Below are 25,958 nucleotides of genomic sequence, written 5' to 3' on the forward strand. Positions count from 1 at the left end.
ATTGCTACCTATTTCTTAATTTTTGCAATCAGTCCTGTTGTACATTCTGTACTCCTTCAGCACTAATTGCCTAATCTCTACCCTCTTTCTATCTCCTAATAACTTATTTCCTTAATTTTAACTCTCAAAGTTCACTCATTAGTGTTAGTTCATATTAGTGAGAACATACAGTATTTGTCTTTTTGTTTCTGGCTAATTTTACTCAGCATAATGTCCGCAAGGTTCATCTACATTGTTACATGCTTCGTGACTTTATTCTGTTTTACAGCTATGTAATATTCCATCATATGCATATACTACAGCTTGTTTAGCCACTTGTCCATTTGTGGACATTTGGATTGTTTCCCTCTCTTGGCAATTATAAATAATGCTGCTATAAACATCAGTGTGTAAGCAGAGAAGATAGGATTTAACAAATGAGTATGACTGCTGAATCATTATATTGATATTTCTGTTGGTCTCCAGTGTCTTGGAGAAGTTAGAAGAAAAAATGAAAAATTGTGAAACTGTATCTCATTCCAAACTTTAAAATCTGTTCTATAACTACTTATTAAAATGTACTTGGAAATTTATTGCTTTTTTGTATATATGTCATCATTCACAATAAAAAAAGTTAAAAAAAACAAAAACAAAACCCTTGCATGGAGCACTCTGAGGACTTGCTTTTTGGAAGCTCAAAATTTTCCAAACCATCAACTTCAGATTTGTTTGCGCCCAGGAGTTCAGTTCTCAACTTACCCCTATCCTCTCACATTTTAATATAAGCTACAAGGAGAAACCAGACTGTGATCTCCATGTTTAGTTTTGAAATCTCCTCAGCTGAATATACATCTTCATCATTCTCAAATACTCCCTTCCATCTGACATCAGAACTCAATCTTGCCAATTTTTCTACCACTTTAAAGCAAGGGTCATCTTTCTTTCAGTTTCTAAAAACACATTCATAATTTTTGTCTAAGACCTCATCATAAGCACCTTTAGCATCCATATTTCTAACAGTCTCTTCAAAGCAATCTAAGCCTTGTCTATCAAACAGTTATAACAATTCCTCTGGCCTCCACCCATTGACCAATTCTAAAACCATTTCCAAATTTTTGGTATTTGCAAAAGCAGCACTTCACTCTCCTGGTACCAAAGTCTATTTTTGTTTCCTAGGCTGCTGAAAGCAGATATCACGAAATAGGTTGGCTTAACAAGGGGAATTTATTAGCTTACAGTTTTGAGGCTGAGAAAAATATCCAAATCAAAGCATCATCAAGTCAATGCTTTCTTCCTGGAGACTGGCTGCCAATGATCCTTGACTCTTCTGACACATGGTAAGACACATGACAGTGTCTTCTGGTCTCTCTGTTCTCTTCTGGGTTTCATTGCTTTCAGCTTCTTTTTTCCATGGCTTTCTCTCTCTTTGTCTGAATTGCATTCTCTTATAATGGACTCTAGTAAGAGGATTAAGGCCTACCATGGGCCATGACTTAACTGAAATGACATTATTAAAAGGTCCTACTTACAATAGGTTTATACCTGCAGGAATGGATTAAGTTTAAGAACATATTTTTATGGGGTACATACAGCTTCAAATCACCATGTTGGGTGACTCTGCTAGCCCCAGAATATACCCCGCCACTACTATCTTCACTTTGGTTGCCAAAGTCACAGTGTTTCCTATTCAGTCTGCAGCCACCACCATCAGGGTGTCCACACTCCAACATCCTCCATGGCCCAGGTATTCTCCTTCAACACTCCTCGTCCTTCCTTGTCAGTCAATCCAGTGATGTAGCTCCAGGAACTTTTAGATGCATGCAACAAAAACCCCTTAACTCTCTCCTGGGGTAAGAGAAACTAGACTCCTGGACAAAATACTCCAGATATCCTCAAGTAGTGATAATGAAGGATGAGGATGGAGAGAGAAATTAGAAAAGACAGAGTTATTTTCTTAGTCATTTTATGCCGCCTGAGAAGTAAATTATTTTCACTGCTCATTACATCAATGCTTTAAGATTTGGTAAATACACACATGAAATTATCCCAGAAGATAATGCAGGAAAAGTTTTATTTTTTTCCTTTTTTCAAGAGTTGGAGGCAAGTAACTAGGGAGATGGGGGGCCAGAAATGTTCTATTTCAGAGATATGAAAGACTCATCTGTTTCTCCCACTCCACAATTCCCAGAAAAAATGTAAACTATCTATCACCTTTCTTTAATAGGAAAAGGCCATATTCACAATAAGTTCACATCATTTTTTTGTTTTAGCATTTGTTACATTCTTGACTTGTCCTCCAATTCAACTTACTCAAACAAAATAGAAAAATAAGAATAATTGCCCTCATTCCGAAAGACTTTCCAGCATGATGTAACAAGATTTTTTTAAAAAAACAATTATTCAGCAACTAATTTGAAAGGAAATGGTTGTTTCAAGAGGTCTTTCAGCTTCATGTGCCAATTTTTTAATCTGTCAATTGCTCTGTTGTTATCTCCAATTGACCATAACGCCTGTGTAATCTACAAGTTTATGTAACTCAGGAATTTTTTAGTATAAATTACATAAATCACATTCTTAACCTTTTCAATTTAATGGGTGTTTTATGCTGTGTTTACTTTTACCATGGGAGCCGGAAAAGAAATCTAGCATGTCTGACACTTTTAAGAGATGTTCTTGTTTTGTACTCTGAATCATATTCAAATGTTGAAAGTTCAAGAGAAAATGCTTAGAAGGAAGTGATTACAATTCATATTTATGCCAAAGATAATAAAATATTTATAATTGCTAGAATTTAATTATTTGGTGAACTTTCAAATAGGCAATTATTTTCAGATCTATCACTACTTAGTATAGGGTGAGAAACTTGTCATGAGATTTTAGATTTTGTTCACTTTAAACTCTATTCCTCTCCCCCTACCCCATAAACTTTTGACAAGCAGAATGCCATCTCTTTGTTCCTTGTCTTAGGGAAGGGATAAATTGAAGCAGAAATCAGAAAAGATCTATGGGATTTCCTGGCTTTGATTTCCAGAGAATAATCCAAACCAATAAACACTAAGTCCTTAAGACTAAGAGAATGGACGGGGCCTGTTACAAAATGTTTGAGACAAATAGGAAAGGAAAATAATTCTCCACCCCAGCCTACCACCATCCCAGAGAAGAAAAAGTTTACCCTGGGCTAGAGGAGAACAAAGACTGGAGGAAGTGACCTAAAAAGGGTAACAAATCTCCAGAGAGAAAGTGACTGCATCTGGCATCCAGGCAAAAGAGTTCAAGTCACCCTGCAGGGATTCTAGATCTCCCAGCACTTCAGAGAAATAGAAAACTGCAATGATGCAGCTCCCCTAAGATGCAGACAAGAACAAATGGTGGCTTGGCAGCAGCTATGAGACCCAAGGATTTAGGGCCAAAAGGAGAAACAACCATCTCACAAATATTTGCTAGGTGGGTGTGGTTTGAAAGGATGTATGTCCCCTAGAAAAGTCATGTTTTAATCAAAATCTCATTTTGTAAAGGCAGAATAATCCCTATTCAATACTGTTTGAATCTGTAATTAGATCATCTCCCTGGAGATGTGATTTAATCAAGAGTGGCTGTTAAGCTGGATTAGGTGATGACATGTCTCCACCCATTCAGGTGGGTCTTGATAAATTTCTGGAGTCCTATAAAAGAGGAAACATTTTAGAGAATGAAAGAGATTCTGAGAGAGCAGAGAATGCTGCAGCACCACAAAGCAGAGAGGCCATGAGCCAGTGACCTTTGGAGATGAAAAAGGAAAACGCCTCCCAGGGAGCTTCATGAAACTGGAAGCCAGGAGAGAAAGCCAGCAGATGACGCCATGTTCACCACGTACCCTTTCAGCTGAGAGAGAAGTCCTGACCGTGTTCACCATGAGCCTTCTCACTTGAGAGAGAAACCCTGAACTTCATCGGCCTTCTTGAACCAAGGTATCTTTCCCTGGATGCCTAATAGAAACTAGACATTTCTATAGACATGTTTTAATTTGGACATTTTCTCGGCCTTAGAACTGTAAACTAGCAACTTATGAAGTTACCCATACCAGAAATATACCAGAAATATTGCATTCCAGCAGCTAGCAGACTAGAACAGCGGGTCATCTCCAACATTAGCTCATCTCCTAGAATCTGGCTTCAATGTGTCATAATGAGGGAAAATTGGACCCAGACCTGATCAAGACTGCTGCCCCCACACTAGTGGAATGGGGCTTGATAATAGAAATTATGAACTGAAGGGAAAATACCAGAATATGTGGACTGAGAGTCATACCCATACAAAGTAAATATTTAATCTTCATAATATGTTTTTTGAAAAAGGAAGAAAGACATTTATGGGTTTTATTTCACTGATATTGTCTATTTTTAGTGCATTATGAATCGGTGCATTGTGAGGAAGCTTAAAAACTGCAAATGTTTATACGCACAGTGCCCTCTGCTTGGGGGTCAGGAGGAAAATTTATTATTTTGCAGATAAAAACACTAAGACATAAAAATCAGAACATACTTCTACCAAATGGAGCAGATTAGCAATAGAACCGAATGCAATGTTTTGTTTCATTTTTTAATGGATCCTGTGTCCTCAGACAATACTGAAATCACTATAACATAGCAGAAGACAACATAAAAGCCAAAATAAGTTTTATTTACCTTAGTGGCATCAGAAAGTGGAAAAACTTTTGCCCTCAGAGTCAGTCTCATCACTTATTAAACCATTGTTTCAGTTGGGATCAAGAACTGCTTTCCCTGCAGGAAGAAATAATACAACCTGTTGGAAATTAAACCAAACAGGCATGGAGGATTAGTCTCGAATGTGGCCCATGCTTGGGAATAAGTGTTCTCAAATCTAATCTTTGGTCTCACATTACTTGACCCCCAGGTCTTCAGATCAACCTCCATGGCAAAGAAAGCTTTTCTTCCAGTTCTGGCATGCTTTTCTTATGGCTCCCATGGCATGGCTGCTGTGTAAGACCCAGAAACACCCATGCTGTGGCAAATTCCATCAGTACCTCAGCTAGTGCATCCTTAGGGCATATCACTGCACTCCAGCAGGCAGCTTTCTTTTATCAGCAGTGAATAGGATACCTCATGGCACATATTCCACAGCAGTTTAACCAGCACCCCAGAGGTCACCTGCTTAGAAGCACTGGCCTTCAGAGTCTTCAAAAACTTCTTCTCTGTCCAGTGGGCTGAAACCACAGTCTCCCCAAAGAGTTCTGCATCTAAGCCTTAGAAGATGAAAGGATTTCTTCCAAATGTTTTCTTACAAATTATCAGCTATTCCCTACATTTGCTATGCCTATATTCTTCAGAGTTCTCCTTTATTTATTTATTTATTTTTGGTAGTTAATCACCTTTCATTAGTTAATATCTTTGTTATATTTCTCCTGGTAAAATTACAGGTGTGATTTCTAGCTCCTTACTGATGAAGAACTTGTATCCTTGAACCATGGGGATTATGGGATTTGTTTGATTGTGCCCTTGGGCTTGAGAAGATTGCTGAGTTCCTTACCAGTGAAGAATCGGATGCTAGTAATTTATGGCATGCAGCGGCATCACAAGTAATTAAGCTATCACCTATGGTAATGAATTTCCTACTGTACCAAGTTAACAAGGTTACAAAACTTGACTACTAGGGCTGTAATGATGACTAAAAGGACTGTGGGGTAGGATGGAACTTCCTTGCTAGTGGATGTAACTTGGGCTCCTTTGCCTGAAGATTACTAGTCTTCCTTTGAGCACTTACAGCAAAATAACAAGCTTACATCTTTAACTCTACTCTAGTGTTAATCTGAGAACCATAGAGATTCCATACCAGTTCTAAAAGAATTGTAGCCACAGGACCAATATTACTAAAATTCAAATAATTTATACTGTGTGTCTTAGTTTGCCTGAGCCATCAAAAATATCACACAATGAATTGGCTTAAGGAAGTTATTGGCTCACAGTTCTGAAGCTAGGAGAAGTCCAAAATCAAGGCATCAGAAAAATGATGATTTTTCCCAAAGTCTGTAACATTCTCTTGCTGACTGCTGGTGATCATTGGGGTTTCTTGGTTTGTATCCCTCCCTCTTGCTCCCTAGTGTCACATGGCAACATCATCTCCTTTCTCTTCTGGATTCCATTGACTTCCAGTTCTGGTGCTGCCTCTTGGCTCTCTTTTGCTGAATTTCTTTTGCTTATAAAGAACTCCAGTAATCCAGACTAAGATTTGACCTCAATCAGCTGGGCTACACCTTAAATAAAAACAACATCTTCAGGGCAGTGCAATGGTGATGGTTCAGTGGCAGAATTCTCGCCTGCCATGCAGGAGATCCAGGTTCTATTTCCAGTGCCTACCCATGTAAAAAGAAAAAAGAAAAACGTCTTAAAGAGATCCCATTCACAATTGGTTCATAGCCACAGAAATGTGGGTTAAGACCAAAAATGTCTTAAATTGAGGAGCATAATTCAATCTACCACAATGTAGGTTGCTGTATTTTCAGCATAAGCTGAATTCATAGTCCCACCAAGCTTCTTATGTGAAAGTGAGGGCACTGCTTTGGAAAGAATGGAGCCCTGAAATGTGGAATGAGAGCATCAGATTATAACTGACAATCTTAAAACCCCAAGTTACTCTGAGACTTCCTTCCTAGTGGAAATAACTTGGCCTCCTTTGCCTGAAGATATTAGTCTTCCTTTCCTTGAAAACCCTGAAGTAAGGCCATGTAGGAAAGATGACTTGAAAGGGGATATTCATTCTCCTCAAGATCTTCCACAACTACTCTTGAAGCCACTTGACCCATAACTATTCTCAGTATGTTCCAGGGAGTCAGGTATACACCATGACACAGGGAGGATATAGCTTACTCACCAAATTAATTGCAATATTTTCCTAAATACACTGGCAGAAACCAGGGGAATATTGTGGGGGAATGTAGATTTTAAGGGTTTTTAAATAGGAGAAATAGAATATTAAACCAGAATGGGTGAAATTTTTTGAAACTGGTATATATACTAGAGATTCTGGATTTAATATGTTAGCTTATGCAACTAGAAGTGGTTCTAAGGGTTTACATGCTTGGTTTACTGGAACTTGGTCTCATTGGTGGACTACATTTTATAAGATTGAGATATTAGGGAAATACACAAGCTTGGGTAGATAGGAATGTTGGTGTTGGAGAGAATTTATCAGGTATGACCTACACACCAACCTCCCAATTACATCCCCTAGGAAAGCTCAGCAGATACTCCCTTCACAAAGGAATTAAGAAATACATTATTGAGGGGATGATCTGTACCCTGCAAAAGCTCTGTGGATGTTCATTTTGCAGGCCAGGCGTGACCACAGAGAATGCTGCCATTAAAATGGGATCCCTGATTTCAATGGGATGACGTGATTGCAGTGGAACAGAAGCAAAGTGACAGCAGTTAACCACAAAATACAAGATGGACACATTTACCCATAAAGAACAACAGGGATGTAATGGTGATCAGAATCCAGCAACTTTGATGGTGGCTAAGTGGTAACAACATCCCTAGGAAAGAAATAGATGCATAGTGTACAGGAATATTGCCTGATCGATTTAACTGATAAAAACTCTAGGACTAGTGGCCTTTGAGTTGCCACAAATAGTCACAGCCTCTTCCTCAGTTTCCAGACCTGGTCCAGTTCACAGACCCTCTAAGTGAAGGAACCTGGGGAAACCAGTTCCCCTTTAAGGTTTCTGTATCATTGCCACAAGCATACACTGCAAATCTTCCTTCAATCCTTCCTGTAGCCATCTGCTCTAGTGACTGTGCACTGGGAAGAAGTAATTACCCAAACTTTTCAAGGATTTCTAATCCCTGGGCCTAAATTGATGCTAATTCCCAGAAACTCAAAACAGCCCCAGAAAAAGAGGGATTTGTGATGATCAGATGATAGGTGGAGACAAGTCCAAGTCTGAGTCATAATTGGCCTATTTGGGTGACAAACTCATCCTGCGGTTATTTCCCCAATTCCTGAAGGCATAAATGGAGCATGCATACCTGACAACTGACAGACTGGCTCTCTGACATATGGTGTGAGGGCAGAATATTGTGGTAGGAAAGTATGATAAGAAGCCTTCAAGATGTCCTCCAGTGATCCCTGGCATTCATACACCTGTGTAGTCTTCTCCCACACTGAGTAGAGCTGACTTATGTAACCAATAAGGTATTGTAGAAACTACAATGTGTAACTTCCAAGAAGAGGTCAGAAAAGACATTGTGGTTTCTCTCACATTGTCTCCTGGATTGCTCCCTCTGACAGAAGCCAGACACCATGTTCTGAAAGTATACAAGAAGCCCATACAGCAGCACAGAAAAACTGAGGCTTCCTGCCAAAAAACAGTATCATGTATGTGAACAATTTTGGAAGCAGATCCTCCAGCCCCAATCAAACCTTCAGAGGGCCCCAGCCCCAGCCAACATCTTGTCTGACATGCTGACTGCAACCACATGAAAGCCCTTCAGCCAGAACCATGCAACTAAGTCACTCCCAAATTCTTCATCCTCAGAAGCTATGTAAAGTGGTAGTTGTCATTCTCAGCCTCTAGGTGTCAGGGTAATTTATTACATAAGAATAGATAACTAATACAGAAGGGCTATGTAGAAGCTCCTGTAACTTTCCCTCCCTACCAATGGAGTAAATGCAAAGATTACTGTGATCACCAACAACTTGAAAGGTACAAGGGTGGTGTATTAGCTAGGGTTCTCCAGAGAAACAGAATCAGCAGGAGATATCTGTAAATATAAAATTTATAAAAGTGTTTCATGTAACCGTGGGGATGTAGAGTCCAAGGTCTGAAGGGCAGGCCACAAGCTGGCAGTTCTGATGAGGTGCTCAGCAAACTCTCAGGAGAGGCTGGCTGGGCAACTGTAGGGGTGTAAGAGTCCAAATTCTATAGGGCAGGCCACAAGCTAGCAGCTCCAATGCAGGTCCTCAACAACCTCTCAGGAGAGGCTGGCTGGACAACCGTGGGGATATAAGAGTTCAAGAACTGTAGGGCAGGCCACAAGCTGAGAGCTCAGGAGAGCTGGCTGGCTGAAGTAAGAAGTGTGATTGTCTCTTCTAAATCCTCCTTAAAAGCCTTCTAGTGATTAGATTAAGTGCCACTCATTGCAGAACACTCCCCTTAGCTGATTGCAAATAAAATGCAATCAGCTGTGGATGCCACCAACTGGTCATGATTTAAGTCCATGAAATGTCCTCATAGCAACAGACAGGCCAGTGCTTGTCTGACCAGACAACCAGGCACCACCACCTAGCCAAGCTGACAATGACAGGTGGTGAGACATTTCTCATCCTCATTTAACTCACCTGATTAGATTTGGCAGAAGTTGGAGACCTTGAAGAATGACTGTGAATTGTGTTAAATTAAGCAGGTGGTGACTCCAATGGCAACTGATGCTCTCTTCCAAGTTTGTCCCTTCCTTGGGTGTTCTCTCTCAGTCCTTGATATAGTAGCTATTCCCTACATTTGCTATTCCTCTATAGTTTAGCATTTTGCTTTCCCCTTTTTTTCAATTAATCACATTTTACCAGTTAATTCTTTCTATCAAAATTTTTCTGTTTAAATTACTGGTGTGATCTTTGTCTCTTCACTGGATACTGACTGTGCAGCTCCCTTTGGTGAAAAATTCCCTTTAGAAAAGTTCTAAAGTTTTCCACAAATTAAATGATAGTATTTAAAAAATCACAGCACCTCATAGAGAACCTTTCACATAATGTATGATCAATAAATAATTATTCACTGATTTTTTTTCTAATTCTAACTGGGAAATTTGTCTTTTATGAGGATGTGGAGAAATTAGAATCATCATATACTGTTAGTAGGATTATAAAATGAGGCAGTCACTATGGAAGTTTGGCAGTTTCTAAACATGCTAAATATACAGTTACTTTAAAACCCAGCAATTCTACTTCTAGGTATATACCCAAGAGAAATGAAAGTACAACCCATGCAAAAGCTTTTACATGTAAGTTCATAAAAGCATCATTCAAAATAACCAAAATGTGAAAACAACCCCAATGTCCATCAACTGATGAGCAGATAGTAAAATACGGTCTATCCATAAAATAAAATATTATTTGGTAACAAAAAGAAATGAAGCACTATTGCATGCCACAACACAAATGAAACATGAAAACATTATACTAAGCAAAAGAAGACAGTCATAAAAGATCAGATACTGCATGATTCCATTTATATGAAATGTCTAGAATAGACAAATCTAGAGGCAGAAAGTTTATTAGAGATTGCCTACACCTACCTGACCAGGCAGAGGGCAACAGGGAATGATTGCTAATGCATTCAAGGTTTTGTTTTGTTTCGTTTGGGGGGGGGGGGGGGCAGATGTTGATAAAAATGTTCTAAAATTTGATTGTGGTGATGGTTATCCAATCCTATGCCTATACTAAAACCATTTAACCTGTACATTTAAATTTGAATTCTATGATACATGAATTATATCTCAATAAAACTTTTTAAATTTTTGATTTTTAAAAGTGGCTTTAATGATTTAGCTTTAATGATCACTAGTTTGAAATGCTAGTGATAAATGAAAGTGAGAGGTAAGGGGCAAAGTCTGCACTGTTTTCCTCCACCACAGAATTCTGATCCAAACTAGAACCATGGCACAAAATAAATCACAGAATGTCAGGGTATAAAAGGAGCTTGGAGGTTGTTCAGCCCAGTCCCTTCATTTTACAGATGAAAAAAACAGAGAGAGGAAGGAACTAGAGAGCAGCAGAACTGGAACCATCTCCCAACTCCTTGTGGAGCCTTATACCTATCATCTCCTGCCAATTCAATACTTAATCAATGTCTTGCCTGCATCTGAGACTTCCTTGGAATTAAAAAGCATGACTCACAATGTCAACAGTGTTCTCCTGCAGGGTGTTGAGCACTTATAAAGATTTGTTTGGTAGGCGGAATTTTCTACCCCCACAAAAGAACATGTTCTTAATCTGAATCCAGCTTCTTCTTGTGTAGATACCATGGGCGTGAATTTACTTTTAAATAAAACTTCTTGAAGATGTTACTTTTAGTTAAGGTGTGATCCAACTAAGTGAGGGTAAGGCAATTCATATTATCGAAGGCCTTATACAGAAAAGAAATCAGATGCCAGAAACTGGAGATGGTCATATAGGAAGAAGCCGGAAATCAGTGGAAACCAGAAGAGCCAACACAAGAACAGAGAGATAACCATGTGATGGAAGGCAGCAATACCAGCCAAGGAACTCCAAGACAAGCCAGAACCAGAAAGCTTCAGGGACAAAGAAGGCCTCTGGACATGAGACAATAAATTCCCACTGTATAAGTCAACCCTTTTGTGTGGTATTTGTCATAGCAGCCTGGCAAACTATGAGAATTGGTAATTCCAGGAAAGCAAATGTACATCAATTATATGAGCATCACCTTAAAAGGGTCTGAAATGGGAGAAATAAATGCCCCTTGTTGTCTTTTTGCTTCTTCCAGAAAATTACCTACCATTTTAACATCTCTCGCCTCCTTCTTGGACAGAACTCCTTGTCTCCACTTCTGAAACAGAACCTGCCAAATATGGTTAAACTCTTCTACCCAGAAAAATCAGCTGAGTCCTGACCTTGCAGGCAGAGAAACACCAGACCCTGGTGAAGCAGAACCCAGCCATGAACATGGCTGATTCTGGCCAGGAATCTTTCACACCTAGGCCTAGGGCAGGTGTTAGTAGGGAGAGAGGCCAGCAGAATCCCTCAGAGGCCAACAGTATTGCCACGCTTTAAGAACTAGTAAAACAGCAAACCAGAGACTAGATGGGATTAAAAAATAACCTGACTTTTCATCATGAAGACCTTTGAATGAGGTTACAAAATTATTTATTACAGTTAATACCTATATTTATTGCCATTTTTCCTGGAAATAATAACCTCATTGTTTTAAAATAAAGGCTAGTGTATTTATTGCTAGTTGGGAAAAAAAAGGGCAATCTTGAAGTAATTAAATCCTTTCCATAGTTGTTTTTTCACATTTTTCATCTATTCTTTTCTTCCCTGAAGGTCTTACAAAGTAAAGCACCTCATGGTAAATACAGAAAAACTGCAATTTCTTTTTCTTTCTCATTTTTTTTTTGGTGAGCAATAAGAGTTCCTAAAAGACTTTTCCATCATAACTTCAAACTAACTCCAAGCTAAATCTAATTCTAATAGCTACTTACATTACTAATCTCATATTTAAATCACGTTGATGACATTTTATCATGGCTTTGAAAATTGCTTCAGCAATTTCTGTTTACCTGAATGAACTATAAACTGCTCAAGGATTTTTAAAAACGCAATTTTGTTCCCTCAAATTTCGTAAAATGGTCAGATATGCAATGAATGAAAATCTTCTAGCCACAAAAATAAAACTAGACTCTTGGTCTTTTATCTGAATAATCTAAAATATAAATCAATACAAAATGAATAAATTTATCATTATAAATATGTATCATATAAAATTAATATAAACTATTAAGTATTCAGACAATATTAGATAAAGATACGGATTATTAAATACCAGCTATTAGTTATAGACATAGAATATTAGATGCAAAGTGAAAGTTTACTTAAAATGAAATTACAGAAAATAACATTATTTTTAAAGCTGATAAAATCCACAAATGTCAAAAATCCAGAAAAATAATATAAGAATTCTACTTATTAATTGTCTAACACATTTCTAGAATACTTTTATTCCTACATTTTTGGCTTATTATACTCTTTCCTTGCCTTGTCCCATGATAATGACTTTTTCCCAAAAAATATTTACCTTAGAAGCATCTGTTTTGTCTATGATATGTTCTGTTTGAGTCTCTGTAAATATTATAGGGTCATGATTTGGAACAAAAGTCATTAAACATTGCTGAATAAAATATTGCTCATCTTATCAAGATATAAAAGATTTAAATATTTTATCAAAATCCGTGACATTGAAATGCAGCTGCTGCTCAGCTTTTTTGCCCCTCTGCTGACTGTACAAATTGAGTTTTTCTTTACTATCATTTTCTTTCTCCTGCTTTTTTACTTCCTGTTTGAGAAGGTTTTGGTTATCATAAACACTTTTATATGTTCTGTTTTTGTTTTATCAGCTATATTTCTTATTTATCTTGATTATTTTCCTTACCTTCTTGGTTTTGATCATGATTTTAATTTACATTGTGGTATTACATTTTCTTTTTTTTTTTTTTTTTTTTGGTATTACATTTTGATATTTTGAGGCTTTGGTTAGCTTTCTTTCTTTTGTTCTCTCTCTTTCTTTCTGCTTCCCCTAAGGATGTTTCTTTCATATAATGAGTAGTTCTTCACAAATTTATACAATGTATGATTAATGTATATCTTAATCTATATAATGGCTTAAAATTAATTTGAAACCAAGGCATACATAAGAGTAAGGGTTGGGAAAGTTTTTCGTGTAAAGGGCCAGTAATAAGTATTTTTGCCATTGGGGGCTTATGGCACAAACTTGTCTCAACTACCCAATTCTGTCCTGGTCACACTAAAATAGCTGTAGAAAATAGGTAAATAAACAGACATGGCCATGTTCTGATAAACATATTTACAAAAAAGACAGCTGGCTGAATTTGGTCCCCAGGGTCATAGTCTGCCAACCCTGGAGCAATTCAAATGAATTAATAAATTTGCTGCATGGTACTGTGCCACATAATTACTCATATTACTTACTCTTATACTCTTACAACCACTCTTACACTGACTTATTGATGAATATTTGGAGTTTTGTCATTTGATCACTTCCCTTCTTTAGACTATTTTGCTGCATTGTTGGCAATTTTGTGCTTCATTTTATCTGGAACCACAGGATTTTTTTTTTCATCATATAGTTGTGTATTCATCACCATGATCATTTTTTAGAACATATGCATCACACCAGAAAAAGAAATAAAAAGAAAAAAGAAAAAACTCATACATACCATACCCCTTACCCCTCCTTCTCATTGACTACTAGTATTTCAATCTACCCAATTTATTTTACCCCTTATCCCCCTATCATTTATTTATTTTTAATCCTTTTTTTTACTTATCTATCCATATTCTGGGTAAAAGGAGCATCAGATACAAGGTTTTCACAATAAAACATTGTAAAAATTATTTCCTTATACAATTGTCTTAATCAAGGCTACTGGAGCATAACTCAAGTTTCAGGTACTTACCTCCAGCCACTTCAATACACCATAAACTGAAAAGGAATATTTATATAATACCTAAGAATAACCTCCAGGATAACCTCTCGAACTCTGTTTGAAATCCCTAACCCACTGAAACTTTATTTTGTTTCATTTCTCCCTTCCCCCTTTTGGTCAAGAAGGCTTTCTCAATCCCTTGATGCTGGGTCCCAGCTACATGCTGGAATTTCTATTCCATGTTGCCAGGGAGTTATGTCCCACATAGTGGGGAAGGCAGTGAGTTCGCCTGCTGATCTGGCTTAGAGAGAGGCCACATGTGAGCAACAAAAGAGGTTCTCTGGGGGTGAGACTTGAGCCTAATTTTAAGTAGACTTAGCCTATCCTTTTCAGGAATAAATTTTATAGAGGTAAACCCCAAGATCAGGAGCTCAGCCTATTGATTTGGTTGTCCCCACTGTCTGCAAGAATATCAGGAATTCTCTCCAATTGGGGAAGCTGAATATCTTTTCCTTTCTCCCCCGTCCTCCAAGGGGACTTTGCAAATACTTCTTTATTCACTGCCCAAATTACTTTGGGATATATCGGGGCATCACACTAACCTGGACAAACCAACAAAATCTTACACCCCATTCAAGATTCCATGTCCTTTGGCATTCAACTAAACTGACCATATGTTCTAGTTTGCTAGCTGCTGGAATGCAATATACCAGAAATAGAATGACTTTTAAAAAGGGGAATTTAATAAGTTGCTAGTTTACAGTTCTAAGGCCGAGAATATGTCCCAATTAAAACAAGTCTATAGAAATGTCCAATCTAAGGTATCCAGAGAAAGATACCTCAGTTCAAGAAGGGCGATGAAGTTCAAGGTTTCTCTCTCAAGTGAGAAGGCATATGGCGAACACAGTCAGGGTTTCTCTCTTGGCTGGAAGGGCACATGATGAACACAGCATCATCTGCTAGCTTTCTCTCCTGGCTTCCTGTCTCATAAGGCTCCCTGGGAGGCATGTTCCTTCTTTATCTCCAAAGGTCACTGGCTGGTGGACTCTGCTTCTCGTGGGTATGTCATTCTGCTCTGCTGTCTCTGAATCTCTCTCATTCTCCAAAATGTTTCCTCTTTTATAGGACTCCAGAAACTAATCAAGACCCACCCAAATGGGTGGAGACATGTCCTCACCTAATCCAGCTTAACAACCACTCTTGTTTAAATCACATCTCCAGGGAGATTATCTAATTACAGTTTCAAACATACAGTATTGAACAGGGATTATTCTGCCTTTATGAAATGGGATTTAGATTAAAACACGGCTTTTCTAGGGGACATACATCCTTTCAAACCAGCACACCATACAATTTAAATTTGGTAATGCACTACCCAAAATATAAATTTTGCACCAAATAGACATCTCTCCCTTTGGAACCAGAGGATTTTAGCAGGAGAAGGGCAATCTGATATGTAAAAACATGGGAAGGATAAAACAGGTGACTTTACACATATGCTGTCTGTAATATGGCAGCAGGTTTTTGCCTGTTTGGCAACAGGTTTGGCAGAAATTCTAATAAATCCTATTTTGCATATTTTCCATCAGAAAATATTAAAATGCTGCATTTGCAATTATATGAGGCATTATCAAATATATCACTGATCGAGGAAAGCTCCCATTTTCATTACACATCAATGAAAATTATTTCACAAGTGTAGAAATTGAAATTATTTTCCAGACTAACTCGGTTCAAACCTTTTGTCTTCCACTACACACATGCTTCTGGTGCCAGACTCCATGTGACATATCCCTACTGTGATATAAACTCTGCCTTATCCCTTCCTATCATTCTGCTGGGTATTTTGTCACAGTGGGCAGAGGAATATTACTGGAAGTCTTTCCAACACCAGCATAGCTAGTAGCAATTTAGCTGTCTATATTAGTTTCCTAAGGCTGCTGTAACAAATCACCACAAATTTGGGGGTTTTATATTCTCACAGTTCTAGAAGCCAGAAGTATGAAATCAGTTTCACTGGATCGAAAATAAGGCCCACACTCCATCCAGAGGATCTGGGGGGGAATACTTTTCTTGCCTTTTCTCAGCAGCACTCCTTGCAGTCCTTGGCTCATGGCCTCTTTCTCCATCTTCAAAGCCAGAAACATACCAGTTTTGTTTCAACAGTGACTTTCTTCTTCCGTACCAAATATCCCTCTATCACTCTCTTATAAGGGAGCTTGTTATTTAGGAATCCCATGGATAAGCCAGAGTAATCTCCCCCATCGCAACGTCCTTAACTTAATCACATTTGCAAAGTCTCTTTTACCATATAGGGTAACATACACAGGTTCCAGGGAATAGGACCTGGATTATCTTTGGGGAGTCACAGACTGTGGTTGCATTGATTCATTTAATCCTCACAACTGTATTAGATTTTTCTAAGTAAAGAATCTAAGTTTCAAAGACATTGGGACCTTAATAGGAGACCATGCAAATGAAGGACTCTCCAACTAAAGCTTCAATAGTTTCAGGTAAATCTTCTCTAACCCATTATGGTTCTTCTCCCAGGGATTTTGCAATTTAAGCCTTACCTCTAAGTGTGGAATGAAAATCAATTTCTGTTAACATGGGGATATAGTATTTTAAGAGAGCCTGGCCCAAGTGGGAGAAGGAGAAATGGACTATCCCAGACCCTCTCCCCAGTGGTTCTCAATCCTGACTGCGTATTAGAATCACCTGGGAAAATTGTTTTCCAAGCTTTTTTTTGAAATGTCAATTAACATGTGGGTAAAAATTTGGTTTCTCTTTTTTGACCACGGCAAACAGGTTACTCTACCAAACATCTCTGCCCCCTCAACCCTGCCCCCCCCCCCCAAATTTAATGGGTAAAATTATACCAACCAGACAAAGCTCTTACAGTTGGGTGATGTGGGACAGATCCCAGCCTTACCGTGTGTGTAATATTGTCTCTACCTTTGTGAAGACTGTAAATGAGTCACTCCTGAAGAAAAGACTTCAAGACGACCTAGAACCATTTGAATTGCCCACCCATGTGGATATGCCATAAACCTTTTTAGTTAATATATGTTTTCTCATTTACAAGTCCTCAACAAAGTTTGAGATACACATTAATTTATCAAAAACGTTCAGGTTAAAATAATGATACGTTAAATGCACTTGTAAACTATAGATGCATATTAGTTTTCAAATAAAAAAATGTGAAAAGCGCTTCTTAGACTCTAGGATGTAAAATCATTTAAATGAAGAACTAGAATCAAATTCACCCATGGCAGGAAAATAATTCCTGAAAAAGGATAGTTAAATCCATAAGTCAAAATTTTCCATACGTTAAATCTGCAAAGTACATAAACTGAGGGGAGGCATTGTGAGTGCTTCATATATGTTCTGGATAACAATTAGGGTTTTTCCAAACTAAATCACTGTACTAGAAGGTTAACTATCTAAGTTTTCTACTTTGGATCTCTGGAGTAAGGAAGAAAGACTGACTTTTCCAGACATGGTGCCAAACATTTTGGTTACATTAACTTGTTTAGTCCTGCCAAGACTAAAACAAGTTTTAAAATATATATCTTTACATTTTAAAGATAAAGAATCTCAGGCTCAAAGGCATTAAATAACCCCTATATGTTTACAAATTAAGAAATATACTTCTCTATAACCCATAGACCAAAGAAGCCACAATAGAAATCAGAAATCATTTCAAACTGACATAATTTTTAAAATACTACACTAAAGCCACTAAAGTTGTGCTAGAGGGAAATGTATAGCCTTATATGCATTTATTAAAAAAGATAAGCCTCTCGGGGGTGCAAGGGTAGTTCGGTGGTAGAATTTTTGCCTGCCACGTGGGAGACCCGGGTCTGATTCCTGATCTATGCACTTCCCAAAACAAATGAACAAACAAGCAAAACAAACAAACAAAAAACAAGTAAAACAAAAAATTCAACTGATGTTGCTGCAATAACAGGATACTCACTTGGAAAAACAATGAAATGTGACCTCACCATAGAGCATACAAAAAAAAAAAAGAACAGATAAAACTCTCATAATCAATGATCTAAGAATTTATCTCAAAGAGGTCAACAAACAACAGCAACTTAAAACACGAAGAAAGAAATAGAAGAACAGAAGGCAAAGAGATGGAAAACAAATACACAACAGAGTGCTGCAAAAAGCCTAAGATGGGTTCCTTACAAAGAACAAAACATCTGCTTAAACGACAGAGCTGTGATCCCAGGCCAAGGTGGTTTGACAACGTGAACCAAGCTCTGGGGCCTGGGCATAATGGGTTAATCATCACCTCCATCCGGTCCTCAGGTCCCTGCGGCATAAGGTCTTAAGAAAAGTAACCCTGATCAAATACAGAAGACCAAAATGTAAGTAAAGCCCACTTTCACAAGTGGATTTCTGTCAGTGAAATTGCTCTTGTATTCAATATAGTTGCAAAGATTTTTTTGAAGCCCACATCTTTTCTATTTCAAAATAGCTCCATCGAATTATCATTTTTATAAACCACCTGAAAAAAGTCAAGACTGCTGCTCATGTGGAGTAATATTTCCTTTTATATTGAAGAACAGACTACTGGATTGCTATTTTATAGGAAATGGAGAAGTATTTTGTCAAATAACATTTTCTATGTAGTTATTAAAATTGCCTGGAAAACAAAAATGCTTGTTATATGGTAACTATTAAGATCCTAGATGTCAGGAAGTGTATACACTTACACTTATTCTCCAACCCTGTCACTTAATACTCTGCACCCTGTGACACTTAACAAATATTAATTCAATAATTCACTGCACGGTTTCTTTCCATTCTGCTTGGGGTATTTGACGTACCCATTTGAGTTATAAAACTCAGGAAAGCTCTTTAAGTCAGTGGATCCCAAAGCGTGGTCCCAGGACCAGCATCTGTATTATCTGGGAGCTTGTCAGACATGCAGATTCTCAGGCTCCACCCTAAATGGGCTGAGGCAGACACTCTGGAGGTGAGGCCACCAACCTCCTCCAGGAAATTCTAATGCATACGGAAGTTTGGACACCATTTGCAGCAGTAGCTCTAGGATGCTTTCAAGGGCTCTGAACATCCACGAGTGTCGGCAGCTTCTACAGAGTTCTGAACATCTCTGATTAAAGAGTTAGACTAAATTAACAAAAAGGAGTCTCCGTGGATCTCAGAAAAAGTTCTATATTGCAAAAATAGGTCATAAACAGCACTTCCCACCTACTACAAGAAATTTAAGGGCTTCTATCACCAAGATGTACCTGCCTGGACTTTTGATTAACTGCAATTCAAACATTCACCAGAGGACTGGCCAAAAAGTGGGTATTAATAGAGAACTTATTCCTAGCCAAAGTTCTTCCTGTGTCAAAATGGATATTATTTACAGGTCATACATTTGTAAAACAAGAAGTCTATCATGTCTGCTTACTTTTAGAATAGACAAAAATTTCTAAAAGCTGTCCACAATAGTATTGGTCTTTGTAAATTCAAAAAGGATGTTATTTTACTGATATTTGCTTTTAATTTCAATACTCGGGTAGATACAACTTTGACTAAGTTCTCTAATAGTGTTTAACTTAAGTAATGGAACTCAATTAAGATATTTAAAATGGATAGAATTTTAACTCTTCTTACTAGGATAGATAGGGTAGAAAGAGTATCTATTTAGGCATTTACACTAAGGAGTATTAGAGGTAGTAACAAATATTGGTACAAATATTCAATAAGAATGCAATTGAACAGTCTAATGCAGTGTTTCTTTTTTATTTCATTTATTTTGCAGCTAGGCCAAAGGTCCATGATATATATAATTAGCTTATGTTTACATATTAACAAATAGGAATTATCTGTGCACTTGACTGTACTTGAATTCTGAGCATTATTTATTTATACTTTTAAAATAATGATGATATAGAAGTGAATTTTGTGCTCTTGTATGTATTTTGTTAAGGAAAATAAAGTTGATCTGGCAGCAGCTCCTTTTTTTAAAATAAGTAGACTTCTTCAATTTGCAGGATGACTTGGATGACAAAATCTTAGGAAGAATTCACAATATGAACACCTATAGATTCTGCTTGGAATAAATTACAGTGCTTATATTCAGATTTATTACCTTCCAAATTCAAAGAAACAATGACATTTAGAGGCTCTAGTTAGAGGTTAGGTTGTTCTGATTCAGGAACACCTTAAACCATTTGTCAACTTTGAGAGGCAAATATAATTTGTGAGATTAGGCAGTTAGTTGCTGATAGTCCACTGGATTTGCTATGTTTAGCAAGGATTATCTGGGGGAAAAATTTGATTGAGAATGATAATTCTTGGAACTCAACTACAATGTGGCTGTCTTTTATCGCTTTCTTTTATTTCTCTTCTTCATCATTAAAAAAAATTAAATTATGCCAAAGAGGGACTATAAAAATTTTTTTTAAAAAGGTATTAACAAGGAACTAGAAGTGAATGAGCACACAGTGAACTACTATTTCAGGGACACCCAATTAGAAAATGATTTGGAATGAAAACAAAATGCACCAGCACTTTGTCACCAATTATCCTAAAGTAACAATGACCCCATTTGCTCACCTATATTTCCCCCTACATTACTGCTGCCTCTATTGAATAGAAAATGAAGAAAAATGTTTCCCCTGAGTTTCCCTACGCTCACAGTTTTTCAACTCTGTAACAATGGTCTCCACTGCCAGGAGAGGCTCCTTGGGAGTTTAAGAACATCAGTCTCTTTAGACAGTAGAGCAGAACATTTGCCTTTCCAACTTTTTTATTTATCAAGCAAAGTTTACTTTCTCCTTTTCAAATCTAATCTTGAAGTGAGGGAAGGAATGCTGAGTGAAGACCCCAGTGATGACTAGAGGGAAGAAATAAAAATGTGTGCACATTTTACTATTTCTTTCTCCTTTTTACTTGAATTCTCCCAACTTACACTGAGTACAAGCTCTTGTACCACAAAGGAGAATTTTCTAAAGGTCAAGGTTCTATCCTCCCTGCTGAGAGGCCCTGGAGAAGTGAGCTACGGGGTGTAGGAAGCATCTCGCTCTTCCCTTACCCACATAAAAACATCTGTTAACCCTGTACCTGGAACTTGAAAGAAAAATGTATTTCTTTTTTACAATTGATTGCTCTGTAGTTTACCTGTTCATTTACAAAAATAATAATGCTCATTTTTAATAAAAAGAATCCAAAGATGTATCTAAAATATCAATATGTTTAACGTAAGTAAGTTTGTAATGGACCTTTGTGGGGAAATCCTCCATTATGTGAATTTTGGTGGGAGGCAGGGTTCTGCTTCCTACAGGGAGTCACATCCCCATCCACTGATATCTGGGGCATGGAGCATCACCTTGGCTTGCACAAACACTCCCACCTGGGATTACTGCCCCTAAAGAAAGTGAGGCTAGACTCCCTGGCCATTTGGTACCAGTGGGGGTAAATGTCTAATGGTGGCCATGCCAGTCATGGCATCCTCAATCAGACTGATTTGTGGTGTGACTTCAATTGTGTCCTGAACTGCCAAGATTCCTACCCATTTCCTCAGCCTAGATCTTCAGACTTGGGTCTTCCAATCAGTTCTGTGAGTTCTCTGCAGCCCATTCTTTGGAATAATCTCAGTAGTGGCAGATGTTCCTGATTTGAGGGTGGATTTGAGTTCTGAAACAAAAGGCATTTAAAAACAAGTGACGATGCTAATTAATACTAAACACAGACACACAGATGAAAAGTGACTATACCTTTTTGTCACTAGTTTTCCTACCCCTAAAAAAGACAAAGAAAATAGTACCAAAAATGATTTGAACAACAGAAACATGTTAGCATGAGCGAATAACCGACTCTTGATTTGATTCTTTAAAAGGACAGATTAATTAGAATGCTTTTCATGTATTTGTGACTTAAAATCAGTCTTCTTACTACCTAGTGCACAGCTTATATGAGCCCATGAATAACAGGACCCACAGGGACCCTAGGAATACTTTATAGTTGATAAGAAAAATTGGGTTTACAAATGCATAATTACTTTAAACCTAGAAAATAACCTCTTGTTTAGTTCTAAAACTGTATTATCTCCAGCAGCCTTATTCACATTCGTCAAAAGTTGGAAACAAACCAAATGCCCATCCACAGACAAGTGGATCAACAAAATGTGGTATATACATATGATGGAATATTATGCAGCAGTAAGACAAAATGATGTCCTGAAGCACATGACAAGATGGATGAGCCTTAAGGACATAATGCTGAGCGAAATTAGCCCGACACAAAAGGACAGATACTGTATGATTCCACTTTCATGACCAGCATAAAGGTATAATCAGAGACTTATGCTATAGAATACAGGGGAACTTAGAGATACATAGAAGCTTAGAGATACACAGAAGCTAGAGATGGGTGAACCGTTAGCTACTGAGGTTGAACTCCAATGCAAGGGAACAGGTAGAAGTGAAGGTGATTCTCTAGGGAATCTAGAAGTAATATCACCATATTAAAGATGAACAAGATTGAAAGGGGTTGTATAGACCTACGTGTCCCACTGACTCACACTAGAAATAAGAATGAGTTCTTGTAAGAATTACTTCAAAGATATGATTCTTGTATAAAGAGTGTTTAAGTCCAGGGTACAGGGGGAAAACTGCTAATGCGTGCTATGAGCTATGCTCAAAAGGAAACCATCAGCACTACCACAAAAACAGCAGAGGTAAATAATGGGGTGAGGGACAAGAGTTAAGAGGAGGTTTAGATCGCCTATTTGGTGAGGGTGTGTTTATTGGTTTTCTGTCTCTCAGGAACAATGAAATTATCTAAAATTAAGAATGTTGATGGACTGTGGACTTTGGGCCCTCTACATGATGCCTGATGAGTGCAGGTGGCTGAAGGATGCACTGACGGAAAAGTAGAATGGTGTATACTTATGAACAAAGGCTGTGTTGCTACAAAAAGGAAAAATGTGATGAGACACGCAACAATGTGAATGAACATGTGGGACATTTGGTGAGACAAAACAAGCCAGAAACAAAAAACATTAATTGAGATGATCTTGAGGTTTTTTTCCCTTCATACTATGAATGTGATGTATTACATTAATTGATTTTCTTACGTTGAGCCATCCTTTTTTTTTTTTTTTAAGGTCACTACGCAACCTGCCAACCCCCAACGAGGACCATTCCAGTCAATGCTGAAGAACACTTAGGACAATTAATAAGATTCCACAAGGGTTCCAGGCACTAGAGTAACTTTTCAGAAACCTATAACTGCCAGATGGGTTCCTAGTCCAGATAAGCCTGAAATCCAGTCCAGCCTCTCCAGAACATCAGATAGTCCCATCTCCTTACCCCATATTAGTGACAGACTCTTCTAGTATCAAAACTTAAGAATTGCCATAGCCCAAACAACAACAAGAGGTATGGAAAAATCAAAGGTGATGGTGGAATTATACATAAAAGAAAGGACTTAACAAATGAATATGGATGCTGAATTATTAAATTGATATCTCTTTTAGTCTCCAGTATTTTAGAGCAGCTAAAAGTAAAAACCTAAAATTGTGAAACTGTAACCCATGTCAGTCTGAAATATGTTCTACAACTAATTGGGGTTCTATGCTTGGAAATTAATACTCTTTTTTTTGTATATATGTTATTATATATTATTATTCACAAAAATAAAAGAAGGAAAAAAGTCGACTGTGATGATAGAAAAGTATTTAAGCCCACTAGCCTCCTACATCCTGGAGCAGCTAGAAGGAAAAATATGAGAGCATTGTATGGTAGACCATGACAGACTCTCGGGTCTGTCCTATAACTACTTTTTGAAGAGTGCTTTGAAAACTTTTGCTTTTTTATTTCTTTGCTTTGTACATATGTTATATTATACAATAAAAAAAGTTTTTTTTAAAAAAGGAGACACTTATGTTTGGGGTTATGAAAAAGTTTAGTTAATGGATGGTGGTGATGGTAGCCCAACATTGTGAATGTAATTAATACTACTGAATTAAATAATTGAAAATGGGTGAAATAGGAAATCTTGTGTTGTATATAATGTTAACCACAATAAAAAAAAAAAGAATGGCTCAACATAAGAAAATCAGTTAATGTAATACATTACATTCACAGAATGAAGGGAAAAAACCTCAAGATCATCTCAATTGCTGCAGAAAAGGCAATGGTGTGACTGTAACAGCACTGAATATATATCTGAATGTGACTGAAAGCAGAAATGTTAAGTAGTATATATGGTTACAGAATAAAATCTTTAAAAAGTATCCATGGAACCACCCTACACAAACGGAGAACCTTAAGATAAACCATGGACTATAGTTAATAGCACATTATAAAAGTGTGCTATCATCAAATTCAACAAATATTCCACACCAACAAATAATAAGAGAGTGGTACATGTGAATACTTTATTTTGTGCACGATTGTTCTGTAAACCCACAATTTCTCTAACAATAAAAAAAGAAAAATCCATTTACAATACCAACTAAAACAATCAAAGTATCTGGGATCTAACCAAGGGTATAAAGGACTTGTACATAAAAAACTACAAAGCACTGCTAAAAGACATCAAAGAAGACCTAAATAACTATAAGGACATTCATGTTAACGGACTGAGACTAAATATTGGTAAGACATCAATCCCACCTAAAATAATTTATAGAAAATGAATCCCAATCAAAATTCTAACAGCATTCTTTGCAGAAATGGAAAGAGAACAGGCCCCCAAAAGCCAAAATCATCTTCAAAAATAAACAAAATTGGAGGAATAAACTTTCTTTGTATTCTTGCTTCAATAGCACTATTTCCACCCCTATTCTCTCTCCTCCTCTCCACTGCTACTACATAAAGTTGGCTTGGTCTGACCAGAAATAAAGTCATATACACAGAAATTCCAAAGAGGAGAGTGTGTAGTTCAGAAACTTTTGCCTTTTGTTACAAAGTTAACTTCCACTAATTTAAGAGAATGAAGAAATAAATAAATGAATAATTTTGAAGATAAACTTGCATGGAAAAGATTGGGACAAGTAAGCCCAGAGAAGACTTAGGAAAGCTTACTAAATACACAAGCAAATACTGAAATAAAGTAAGGAAAGTCAGTGAGACCATGAACCACTTTCCATTATCTGTCTTTAGAAAAGAAAAATAAAATACCATGTTCTATATAGTCCACACACTATGAATTTCTCTACCACTAAAAAAAGGTAAAGATGCTGCAAAGCAAATTGTGACATATCATCAATTTATTTATTTATTTTATTATTATTATTTTTTGCATGGGCAGGCACCAGGAATGGAACCTGGGTCTCTATTATGGCAGGCAAGAACTCTGCCACTGAGCCACAGTGGCCCGCCAGACATGTCAATTTAAAAATGCATCCTAGTTTTAGAAATGTTGCAAAGTGAGAAAAAAAATGCTTTCAAAGTAATGAAATATGGTAGTAGAGATATTGCCTCTTGAACACAAAAATTAATAGATTTTAAATTATTAGGGAATTACCAAAAGGGTAACAAAATACAATATTGAAACTAGAGTTTCTAGGATGATAAAAAAGAAATATTTTCAGCATTGCTAACATCCAGAATTTACTATAGAAAAATGCAACAAAGATGTCACAAATATTTAAGTGCTCTCAAAATGTCTCAGTATTAAAGTGGTGCAGCTAAGAGATGAAAAAGCAGATACAGCTGGAATCATGGAAATGTCCCTGATACCTGAAAAGGTTGCTGAGCAATCAAAATGGTTGGTAACAGGAAAGTACAGGACTCTACTTGCAGGAGAATGATTGGTTCAGAAGGG

The 25,958-nt window shown here is 37.3% G+C and overlaps 1 protein-coding gene across 2 annotated transcripts in view; it reads right to left on the minus strand.

The window, feature by feature from the left end:
- PDE4D (phosphodiesterase 4D) overlaps positions 1-25,958 on the minus strand; it is a 1,724,553-nt gene that overhangs the window by 1,686,972 nt on the left and 11,623 nt on the right. For both annotated transcript variants that reach the window (XM_077117214.1, XM_077117215.1), the window contains exon 3: positions 21,697-21,821. The gene's annotated coding sequence lies outside the window, so the exon portion shown is untranslated. The remainder of the gene's footprint in view (positions 1-21,696; positions 21,822-25,958) is intronic.

This window comes from Tamandua tetradactyla, chromosome 9 (assembly GCF_023851605.1).
Source record: "Tamandua tetradactyla isolate mTamTet1 chromosome 9, mTamTet1.pri, whole genome shotgun sequence".
NCBI lineage: Eukaryota > Metazoa > Chordata > Mammalia > Pilosa > Myrmecophagidae > Tamandua > Tamandua tetradactyla.